The sequence below is a fragment of the Pararge aegeria genome, chromosome 25, assembly GCF_905163445.1.
Source record: "Pararge aegeria chromosome 25, ilParAegt1.1, whole genome shotgun sequence".
NCBI lineage: Eukaryota > Metazoa > Arthropoda > Insecta > Lepidoptera > Nymphalidae > Pararge > Pararge aegeria.
The window spans coordinates 4,853,370-4,866,019 of record NC_053204.1 but is presented as its reverse complement, the minus strand read 5'-3'; the positions used below and the strand labels follow the sequence as shown (position 1 = coordinate 4,866,019).

The 12,650-nt window shown below is 38.2% G+C and overlaps 1 protein-coding gene across 22 annotated transcripts in view; it reads left to right on the top strand.

The window, feature by feature from the left end:
• The window catches only part of LOC120634697 (ryanodine receptor), a 128,337-nt gene that overhangs the window by 1,061 nt on the left and 114,626 nt on the right, over positions 1-12,650 (top strand). The gene's annotated exons all lie outside the window — the stretch shown is intronic.

The window sequence follows — 12,650 nt, the reverse complement described above, 5'->3', positions numbered from 1 at the left end:
GATAACGTAGCGACACCCCAAGCATAGCTCTCTCCATCGCCCTCTGAATGACCCTGAACCTTCTTAAGAGGCCCATAGACTTTCCGTCAAGAGACTCAATACTCAGCATGGCGGTAATCTCGTGAGCTATAATCTTAGGAAGATTTTGGTTATCACAATTGTTATTACTAAGTGAATATAACGGAGTGTGGCCTCCATGCTACTACTACCATTTACTGTGATCATCAACCCATCTGCCCAGCGTGATGATTAGAGCCGAAGAGGCCTTTAGTCCAGTGGACTAGTATAGGCTATTGATGGTTAAACCTATTGGTCTGTAAGCACGTCAACTCGCAATTGAGCCGCTTGGTCAACTTTTTGCCCACTGCAAATATTATCATACGTCCGACTTGTCTTGTTAGGAAAAAAAAAAATTACAGTTGCTCAAAAAGTTTTACTTTTTGTATAACCTGCAGTAAGGTTGATCTCACCAGTGTTTATACTTTTTTTTTTACTGTTGTCCCAAGTCGTACGTCTATGTATATCCTACCGACGAGTTTGTACTCAATTACAAGTATTTCAGACTCTTCCCTTTCAGTTAAGGGAGAGCAAAATGCTTTCTTGTAACATCATAATAAATTTTAAAAACTTTTGCTTTTGAAACTTAACGGAAGTAAACTATAGGATCCACAATTATTATTATCATCATATCAATCCATTACCGGCCCACTACAGGGTCTCCTCCCACATTGAGTAGGGTTTATGGACAGACACACAGCAATGCAACGATTCAGAACCCAGAAGAATAGGTTATAATCATCCTCAATAACCTTATATAAGTTAAGATTAGTCTTTACGTATTTCAGTAGATGGCGCAACTGAGACTAATAAATAAATAAAAATACTACGACAATACACACATCGCTATCTAGCTCCAAAGTAAGCGTAGCTTGTGTTATGGGTACCTACTTTGATGACTGATAAATATTTTTACGAATGATATACATAAATATTTATAATATACAGATAAACACCCAGACACTAACAACAGTCATGTTCATCACACAAACATGTTCCAGTTGTAGGACTCGAACTCACAGTCACTGGACTCAGAAAGCAGGGTCCATGCCGACTGCGCCAGTCGGCTGTCAAAATAATTAACTTTGAGCTAAAACACTTAAATTTAGGGCAATTTTCTCCAGGAAAACATTTATTGAGGCTTCTTTATTAAATAATCCAACCACGCCACAAATAGTTTATGGTTTGCTTTAATTAAGTAATTATCTTTTTAATTACTGCGGAATTTTTAAAAGTGGTTCATAATGTTATGTTCAGATATATCATGGCCCCGTCAGTGTACCGTCTGGGACTAGGAAAAATTCTAATTCATCAATTCCCACTGCTGGACTTATGCCTCGTTTTTCATACGAGAGGTTGTTTTAGGGCATTGACCCACCACACTGCTCTAATGCAGGTGTAAATAAACGACTTTTATTACCACAAGTGATTATAACCAGGACGGACGGATAAACGTGCTTCTCGAGGCACGAGGGTTGACACTGCATATCTCCTATCTCCGGGCTGGTACTGAAAAAGACAGAAAATACATATTACCTTACAATTTTTCGCCCGACCCGGGATTAGAACACAAGAAGGTTCGTAGTTTAACATGGTAGTCACTAGACTAACGAGGCAGTTCGACGAGAAGCAAGGAAATTTATTGCTTAGGTAGAATTTGTATGGACTAGTTTACTATTATATGCATCACAGGGATCTGGACTTTAAATACTCGATGCGAGTATCCCTGGAACGCTTATGTTAAGCCCATTGGTCCCACTTTTATCACTAAAATGACGTAATAGTAACAGAAAAAATCTTTCAAGGAGCAGCGTGGCATTCCTTACCTCTGAATCACTCTTTCATATGAAAGAAAAAGACTGTGGACAGCATTCGGTAACTTATATTTGTTTGTGTGATGAGCACGAAAGTTTTTCAGTGTCTGGGTGTTTATTTGTATATTATAAGTATTTATGTATATTATTCATAAGATATTCATCGGTCATCTTAGTACCGATAACATAAGCTACGGTAACTTTGGGGCTAGATGGCGATGTGTGTATTGTCGTAGTATATATACATATTTTTTTTATTTATATGCGATCGTACGACAATAATAATCTTTTTACTGTATGTGTTTTAATACAAGGCAACTCCCTGCAAATTTAGAAGCATATGTCGTCTGAAAAGCCATGACAATGATAGGTATCGCTATACCTTTAAGCTTTACCGGTAGACTTTGCATATTATCTGTTTATTTAATCCGATGTCGTGTTTTTGGCAGACTGCCAAACCGTCCATAGTGATTGTGGATCGAAAGTTTCTTGTCTTAAACGAATTGTTTCGGACGAAAATAAGGAACATTTTCTCTTAGTAGCTAAGTCATTCTGCTTTACGAGTGAACTTAAGTTATTACAAAATTTAGTTGAAAGCTTTATTTAATTATTGCCATGTTAATAATTATGTATTTTAAGGGTCAAATCTTACAGCTGTATTTTAGACCAGTTATCCTCAAACGATTGAGCTGAAACACACACGTTTGATTTGGATGGCATTCACGGTACACGGTACACGGTACACGATACACGGTAGTTCAGTGATACAATTTTCCAATCCCATATGGCGGACACCCAAAGATGGATCTATTATTTTTTTATGCAATAAATGGGTGTTATATTAAACACTTTGTAGAAATCAATCTAAAAAATAGATCCGTTTATTAATACATTTCTGTTAAGACTTTAGGGTATAAACGTAAAAATATGTTTTTCCTTTGTGCAGTTTTGTATTTGCGCTTTCTAACATACAAACTCTTGAACTGTACATAGCCTATATTCAATACGTGGGAACTTTAAGATTCAAAATAACATATATACGTATAAGAAGTCAGTATGCCAGTGTGTCCGTCCGTACTCATGAGAAGTTGAGGTATTGTAGGACGCCCTTTTTCGAAGTCGAAAGAAATATGAAGCTGCTTCGTAGACTTTACGTAGCGAAGTCGTAGCACCTTGAAAACGGATTTAAAAAAATGTATATGAACGCGGGCGTCGTTACGGGTTATATCGAACTGAAACTTTTTTTTCTTTTTTTTTAAATTTAATATTAAATATGCTACGATAATATACTCATTGACATCTAGCCCCAATGTAAGCGTAGCCTATGGGTACTAAGATGACTGATGAATATTTTTATGAATAATACACATAAATACTTATAATATACAGATAAACACCCAGACACTGAAAAACATTTACGTTCATCTCATTTCATTTTCCAGTAGTGAGAATCGAACCCACAGCCTTCACTCAGAAAGCAGGGTCGCTGCCCACTGCGCCGTTCGGGCGTCAAGCTAAACGAATTTTGTTATTTTAAATCAAACACGAAGGTATTTTCTTTTAAAAAAAAAAGAAGAAATAAGTTTGCTGTAGTTTTCTGTACTTAAAAGAAAAAAAAGAAATATCATCACGCTTTTTCTCATAGGAAAAAGTGATATAGAGTTGTGACCCACCACGCCTATCCTATGAGGTAACTGGAGCGATGAAGACTATCATATTTAATCATATTTTTATTTGACTTGACCCGCATGGCGTTGCGTAGCGTGTTGTTCCATCTTTAAAAATGTCCCATCGGCGGCATATAGATCGGCAAATTACGGTTCCTAACAGGCGTAGAACAGGCAACACCGAACTTTCCCGAAGGTTAGTAAAGCACAGCTTTGCGGATTTCAGAGTTCGAACTTCAGTTTTCTGCGGCATTCGGCCGCAAAGCACGCATATGCGGTGTTACTACATTAATGTGTGGGTGTAAAAAAAAATAACTTTTATCATGTTATTTATATGAAATTTACCAACAGAGTGGCAGTGTTTGTGATCTGTGGATATTTTTACCTGATATTTAGAAAATTACGTAAATAAAGGTCAGTTTCGTTTATTACATACGCTTGCACTTTTCACGTCAGTTCCGTAAGCTGGCCAACACAATGCAATAAATTTTTTGCCGAGCCGATTATCGGATACTCGTTTTTGCACTCATCGCAATATGTACCATTTTTGTGTATTCCATTTGCGTTATTATGGTTTTTTTTTTGCTGAAAATCGAGGTCGATCTTACTATTGCAGCCATTTATGAGATGGTTTTAGCCTCTATGATAATAGTTTAATGGATCACCGTGCTAGAACACACTACGAAGAATAATCCGCAGTGTTAGATACTTTATTAAGATTTTCACAATAGTGAAAAATATAAATAGCAGACAAAGCAGCAAACGGGTCACCTGATGTTAAGTGATTACGTCCCATGAACATCTGCAGTTACAAAGCAGATACCGATGCCTGTTTTTCCGGCCCTTCGAATAACCTAGTTTTGAGGGAATAGCTACCCTATTTAAGAGTTCCATAAATTGTCAATGCGTTGCAGAAATGATATGGATCTCAAGTCTGCTATCACATTATTTTCAGTGGTCGATTGATGACAAAAAGTACTAATGAGAAAATAAATAAATCGATCTATCAATTAATCAAATCTTTATTCAGTTTGGGCTATAGGTAAATTTTTAACGTCATACATTTATAAATAAATTGGATGGAATTAGGCGTTACTTTGCGGAAATTCATGATATATTATGAAAATTAAGCTTAAATTGCTATACTCCTCGAAAAGCAGGAGAATCAGTATGGTGGAATTTATAATTTCTCCAAAACAAAAAGATCTTCAGAAATAAAGCTACGCACGTTTCGCCCCGAAACCGGAGCATCCTCAGGAGGTGTTGACTTTACAAACATGTTTGAATATATTCACAAGCAAAATATATATATAATATTTTACTATTATTATATGTATAGATTTGTTGCAGATAATCATTTAGTAAGAATAGTTTCCCATCAAAGTAAGCGGAATTGGACTTCGTTCTATTGTACGCCCGCCTTAGATAATCTTGTGTCATAATTAATACGTGAATGAATGAATGAATGATGTTCTCAATGAAAAATAATGAAATAATAAATTAATAAATGAATGATGTTTACAATGAAAAATGAAGAACTGTGGTGAAAAGATTTTTTGGCTATAAATCCGCCGTAGGTAATCTTGTGTCATAGATAATAATGAATGAATGAATTTTGTGCTCAATGGAAAATAAGGTACTGCGGTGAAACGATAGTTTTGTTGGAGATGTATCCACCATTTGGAATCTTATGTCATAAAGAATGAATTAATAAATGAATGATGTTCTCAATAAAAAAATGAGAAGAGAATAGAATAAATTTTATACATTTTTGTGGTGTTGTAACTTGTAAGTGGGAATACTTCCAACAGTTTGCCACTTTCTGGCGTCCAATTAGGTACAAATTAGGTACTGCGGTGAAAATAATGTCGTAATATAAAATGTTTATTTAATTTATTTTATTGTTTACAAGGCTAATTATAATTGTATTGGGTCATCACGAATGTTTATGACATGTTGTGTCAGTGGTTTCCAACTAGGTATTTTTGGCATTCATAATGAAATATTGTCGTCTGCTTCGCGATTTGTATAAGAATACCTAAGAGTACAATTGCTACGAACTTTTGTCTCGCTAGTTACCACCATACCGACATAGAAATGCCGCTATGCGATTTAGCGTTCCGGTACGATGTCGCGTAGAAACCGATATGGCGTATGGGTATGATAATAATACCCCTAACAGGTTAGCCCGTTAACATTTTGGACTGAACCATCGCATTCCAAGAGAGATTACTACGACAATACACACATCGCCATCTAGCCCCAAAGTAAGCGTAGCTTGTGTTACGGGTGCTAATATGACTGATGAAAATTTTCATAAATAATATAGGTACATTAATACTTATAATAAACAGATAAACACCCAGACACTGAAGAAAGAATTATTATTTCATTATAATTATTAATTAAATATTTCATAAAAAAATTGGTGTTTTAAAAGCACCCTCTATTGAGTTTAAGCGGCACAGTGCGGTGGCGGTATATAAATCGAATGCAATCGTTAGAGTCCTTGTAGGACCGCGGTGCATCGATAATGCAGTCGTATTTATATCAAAATCCCCACACTCATTGTCATGAACTATCTGGATGAAATATCTGGCAAATATGAATTTATTTACCCACTTTCTAAATTAACTATAACAGTAGTAAATTCCAATTATTTTGAATTTTGCTTAGAATTACTTTAGATTGGATAGTCTAAAGGAGCTATCGTTGATCTACGATATAAAAATTACTGGTTATACTTTCGCATTATTATAATATTAGTTTGTAAAGCATTTTCCTATAAGAATATGTTTTGTTTATTTGTAATCTTTATTGCAGACACAAAGAATAATCCCTATCCCTACTAATCCCTACTTCCTTATCCCTATCCCTACTAATATTATAAATGTCAATGTAAGTTTGTTTGTTACGCTTTCACGCAAGAACTACTTAACCGATCCTCATGAAACTTCGTACACATATTCTTGGAAGTGTTAGAAGTAATATAGAATACTTTTTATCCCGACATTAAGCTGGGTTCCTTTGGGAGAGGGGATGAGAGTGTTTGACGATTTAACACCACAACTCCGACAAATTATAACCGATTTAAATAATCTTTGTGTAGATCTGATGTATGTAGTTGGAGATAGAGGACAGAACTTCTTAAATCACCTAGACAGCAACAAACCTATCATTTATGGCTTAGCGATACTGAATACTTAAATTTTTTTTAGAACTACAACTAAATTTAATGCCAAATCAAAAAACAAAATCAAACGCAGACGAACTCGCGGGTAACAGCTAGTACATAATAAAGAAAAAGAAAAGAAAGAGGCATAATAAATATATAAATAATAAATAAATAAATATACTACGATAATACACACATCGCCATCTAGCCCCAAAGTAAGCGTAGCTTGTGTTATGGGTACTGAGATAGCTGATGAATATTTTGTTATGAATATAATACACATAAATACTTATAATATACAGATAAACACCCAGACACTGAAAAACATTCATGTTCATCACACAAACATTTTCCAGTTGTGGGAATCGAACCCACGACCTTGGCCTCAGAAAGCAGGGTCGCTGCCCACTGCACCACTCGGCCGTCAAAAATACTTTAGCGTACAAAAGCGGTCTTATCGCAATGCGCTCTCTCACAGAAAACCTTGTGCGAGAAGAAATCTGATAGAACGGGGAAAGGTTTTATAAAACTTTGAACTTATTGAGATACATCTCAAAGATGACAATAAGATTATTAATTGAATTTGTAGGCCAAATTAAAGCATTAATTACGAGAAATTTCGCCACTCACTTATAATTTATTCTATCCTATACATTAACATAATTCTGACTCTATTAACATAACTTGAGTGTTGTTTACGTCTGGGAACTTCAGTGCCTAAAAAAGTAGGTCAATAGGTACTCGGCAATCAAATCAAGATTTATTTTCTTCGGTTGAGAATATTATCTTGTGGAATCGTAAACCAGTATGCTGGGGTCGGAACGAATAAAATCAGTTTTACTCGTAATTCCTCATCATTTTATTGGCCTACTAACATCCTGTAGGCACAGGCCTCCTGTCTCATTGGATGATGATTTAAGATGATAGACCCACGACGCTGTGTTACGGTAATTAAACTTATGTTCATGACATTGAGTTGGTGGGTATTTTGATATAAATACGGGTTAATTTTTTATACAATTCAGTCCTACATGGACTCGAACGAGGCAAAGTTACCTCCCGGAGTCTTAGTCGTTTATCAGCTGCGTATGGCAGTATTAAATTCAAAATGCAAATTTTCTTTATTCATGTAGGACTATCACAGGCACTTATGAAGCGTTCATACATATATATTTACATAATTGTAAGGGGATGGTGATAACTGCGTTCGCCAACTTAAACCTAAAGCTACGAGGCATAATTAATCAATAACATTGATTGGAATTCTGAAACAAAACTTCAACAGAATTAAAATGATACTGCTTTTAGCAAAGGTAGTAAAGTACTCGTAAGTACCCTGTTTTTTGTGTCAAATCTTGCTATCTCTAAAAGTTAAACCCACTGCCATAAGATAGCTATTTCATTGCTCATTCATCCTTTAGTTATACGATATAATCTACCCCCTAACGACCCCCTCACGAAATTATTCCATCCCCCACATCCATAAATCAACGGTCCCGTACAATTTACACCCTTTGTGGCAGTTCGTTTGAACCAAATGCATTATGTACTGTTTAACCTACATTTCGTTGGATATAAGTGAAAACTAAATGCTTTTATAAGCCCACCAACGCACATTGGTGTAACGCGATGGGTGAAGCGGTATATCTCTTACCTACAAGAGAAGGCAGAAGGGAATATTGAACACAAGAAAACTTGAAAAGTCTACATCAAGTAAATTCTACGACAGCGCTTTGGTCTTATGAGTGGAGGTCCCGGGTTTGAAGCCTGGCGGGGGCAATTCGTAAAGTCACGAGCAGCTTGCGCCAGTGACTAGGGTAAGTAACTCGAGCGAGTATCTTTAGGAAGTAGCTCGCTCTATTAGCAAGTAGCTCGCTTTATTAGCAAGTAGCTTGAGCGAGTAACCTAAGCAAGTAACTGGAGCAAGCAACTTGAGAGAGTAACTCACGCCAGTAACTCGTGCGAGTAACTTGATCAAGTTGCTTGCATGATCTACTAGAGCGAGCCACTTGCTCAAGTTACTTGCACAAGTTACTCGCTCGACTTACTCGCTCCAGTTACTTGCTCAAGTTACTCGCTCAATTTACTTGCCCGAGTCACTGGCGTGAGTTACTGGCTCAAGTTACATGTTCAAGCTTCTAGCTAGTAGAGCGAGCTACATGCTGAAGTTACTCGATCAAGTTACTTGCCAGAGTTACTGGCGTGAGTAGGTTGCTCAGTTTACTCGCTCGAGTTAATTGCCCGAGTCTTGTACTTGTAAATCGTACAAGTACCTAGGCTCATAAGCTTGCGCCAGTGACTAGGGCAAGTAACTAGTATCTTGAGTAAGTAAAGAGACCGAGTAACTTGAGCAAGTAACTCACGCCAGTGACTCGGGCAGGTAACTTAAGCTAGTAACTTGAGCAAGTTACTCGAGCAAGTAACTCGAGCAAGTAACTTGAGTAAGTATCTCACGCCAGTGACTCGGGGAAGTAACTTGAGCGACTAACTTAAGCAAGTAACTGGAGCAAAATTCTTGAGCAAGTTGCTTGCATGAGCTACTTGAGCGAGCTACTCGCTTTAATTACTTGCCCGAGTCACTGGCGTGAGTTACTTGCTCAAGTTACTTGCTCTAGTTACTCGCTCAAGTTATTTACCCTAGTCAATAGAGCGAGTTACTTGCCAGAGTCACCAGCGCGAGTTACTTGCCCGACTCACTAGTCACGGGTAGTTTGCGCCAGTGACTTGAGCGAGTAACTTGAGCAAGTCACTCGCTCGAGTAACTCGCTCTTTTACTTGCTCAAGTTACTCGCTCGATATACTTGCCCGAGTCACTGGCGTAAGTTACTCTCTCTAGTTGCATGCCCCAATTACTTGCTTAGGTTACTCGCTCAAGCTACTTGCTAATAGACCGAGCTACTTGCTCAAGTTACTCGCTCAAGTCACTGGCGCAAGCTACCCGTGACTAGTGAGATGGGCAAGTAAGTCGCGCTGGTGTCTCGGGCAAGTAACTCGCGCTAGTGACTGGGGTAAATAACTTGAGCGAGTAACTCGAGCTAGTAACTCACGCCAGTGTCCTAGTTACTTGCTTAAGTTACTCGCTCAAGTTACTTGCCCGAGTCACTAGCGTGAGTTACTTTCTAAAGTTATTTGCGCGAGTTACTATCACGCGTTACTTGCTCAAGTTTTTTGCCCTTATCGCTTTTGCGAGTCACTTGCCCAAGTCACTAGCGAGCGTTACTTGCCCAAGTGACTAGTCACGAGCAGCTTGCGCCAGTGAATAGGGTAAGTAGCTCAAGCGAGTAACTTAAGCAAGTAGCTCGCTCTATTAGCAAGTAGCTTGAGCGAGTTACCTAAGCAGTAACTGGATTAAGTAACTTGAGAGAGTAACTCACGCCAGTGACTCGCGCGAGTAAGTTTTGCAAGTAACTGGAGCGAGTAACTAGAGCGAGTAACTTGAGCAAGTAACTCGCTCTAGTAGCTCATGCAAGAAACTTGCTCAAATTGCTCAAAACTTTCATGAGCTTCTACAGCGAGCTACTAGCTGCAGTTACTTGCTTAAGTTGCAAGCAAGCATGGCTGCTAAAGCAAGCTGGCTCAAATTACTCACCCAAGTCACTGGGGAAAGCTACTGGGCCTAGACACTTGAACGATTTACTGGTGCAAGTTACTTGCATTTGCTACTAGATCGAGCTACTGGTGGGGCTGTGCCCTATGGTTTACATCACTGACATTTTTGCGTGCTAATTACTTGAATTTCAGTCATTGTATATGCAGTCTCTTGCCGGTTTGTGTTATTCCGTCGAGTTGAGATTATAATTATATTTCCTCCCTATAAGCTAAAACGACTGCAGTGTTGTGTTTTGGAGCCCTGTGAGTCTCATTAAAGCGAACCTAACATATTCTTAAAAAATAGTTTTTCACTGAATCCGGGGTTCCAATCAAAAAAATATTTTTGTGAATGAAAAAATAATAATCAAGCTTTATCTTATGATAACATTTATCGAGACACAAAAGTATTTGGAAGTGGCCCAAGATCCGTACTGTGCTGATCATTCTCCTTCCACAGTCAGAGAGGAATCACACACACTTTTTTTTTGTAATCACATTTTTTTGTGTGACCAAATGTTAGTTTTGTGTTAGTTTTTTTTATTCTTTCATTCCGCTACAAGTTAGCCCTTGACTGCAATCTCACCTGGTGGTTAGTGATGATGCAGTCTAAGATGGTAGCGGGCTAACCTGTTAGGGAATATGTTAGGCATACCCGTAATCGGTTTCTACGCGACATCACACCGGAAAACTAAATCGCTTAGCGGCACGTCTTTCTCGGTAGGGTAACTAGCCACGGCCAAAGCCTCCCACCAGACAAGACCAGGGAAAAATCAGAAATTATAAATTCCCAAATTTTCCCTACCGGGAATCGAACCTGGGACCTCCTGTTTAAATACATAGCGCTCACCGTTGCGCCAGGGTGGTCGACAAAAAACCCACATTAGGTTCTTGTAGCGATCTTGATGAAATTTGGCAAAAGTCTACATGCTGGAAAAATACGTAACATAATACATACATACACTTTATAACGCGACACAGCACCTGGGTAACGAACCTGGGACATTTAAAAAAAAAATTGGTTGTCTGTAAAGTCGACTTACAGACGATAGTTGAACGTGACAACGTCGAAAAAAAATACTGATGGAATGGTTACATTTTTCACAAGAAAATTTTAATTTTATTTCTTTGATAGATATTATCGTTGCTATAAACAATTGACACCACATTCATTTAACACTGCATTTCATCCTTGCCGAAAACATGTAAATGTATTGAAGAAGCTGTCCACGCGGACGCATCGCTCACTCAACTAGGAGAGATACAGATGTCGAACGCGGAGGCCGACTGCAGTGCCTCTTTGTCGCTCGTTCCGCTCTCTCGCTTGCACTTCAAGCCTTGAATGGAACGCCTCAGAGCGAGGTAACGCCGCATACGTCATGTTTTTTCGTGCGTGCAGCCGGTTCCATCGAATTATAAGACGTTGTCGCGCGCGCGCGGTAGGTCACCCTGCCATAGAAAGTACAGCTCAAATCTGTAGTGGGAGGTCCCTTGCATGAGTGTACCAAACGTCACGTCAAAAGTTTATATTACTTATGCCTGGTTAAAAAAATAGTGTTCTGGATTGTTATCCCGAGGATCGTTAGTTTAAAAAATAGCAAAAAAAAAAAACGCAGACAATGTCACAGGCAACAGCTAGTATGTAATACCTTGTAGAGATTTCCTACAAACTCATGTGAATGCTTGCATAAACCTAACGTTATAAAAACTTTGTGAACGTGGAATAACATTTTACTATAATTAATTGCTAAAAGCTTGTCCAGTTTTGCACGCAACATAGCAATACAGGGTTCTTACCTTTAACCGACTCTATAAAAGTTAGGAAGGTTTATAATTCACAATGGATAAATTTGACAAGAAAACCAGGACTGCCGACGTATATGAAATCTCAAAACAATAGAATAAATGTGTTTTCGATGGTAAAACGTTTTTGACGTGACAACGTCTTATAATTCGATGGATCCGGCTGCACGCACGAAAAAACATGACGTACGCGGCGTTACCTCGCTCTGAGGCGTTCCATTCAAGGCTTGAAGTGCAAGCGAGAGCGTGGAACGAGTGACAAAGAGGCACAGTCGGCCTCCGCGTTCGACATCTGTATCTCTCCTACTTGAGTGAGCGATGCGTCCGCGTGGACAGCTTCTATACAATAATACATTTACATGTATTCGGCAAGGATGAAATGCAGTGAAAAGTGAATGTGGTGTCAATTGTTTATAGCAACGATAATATCTATCAAACAAATAAGATTAAAATTTTCTTTTGAAAAATGCAACCATTCCATCAGTATTTTCTTACGACGTTGTCACGTTCAACTATCGTCAGTAAGCCGACTTTACAGACAACCAA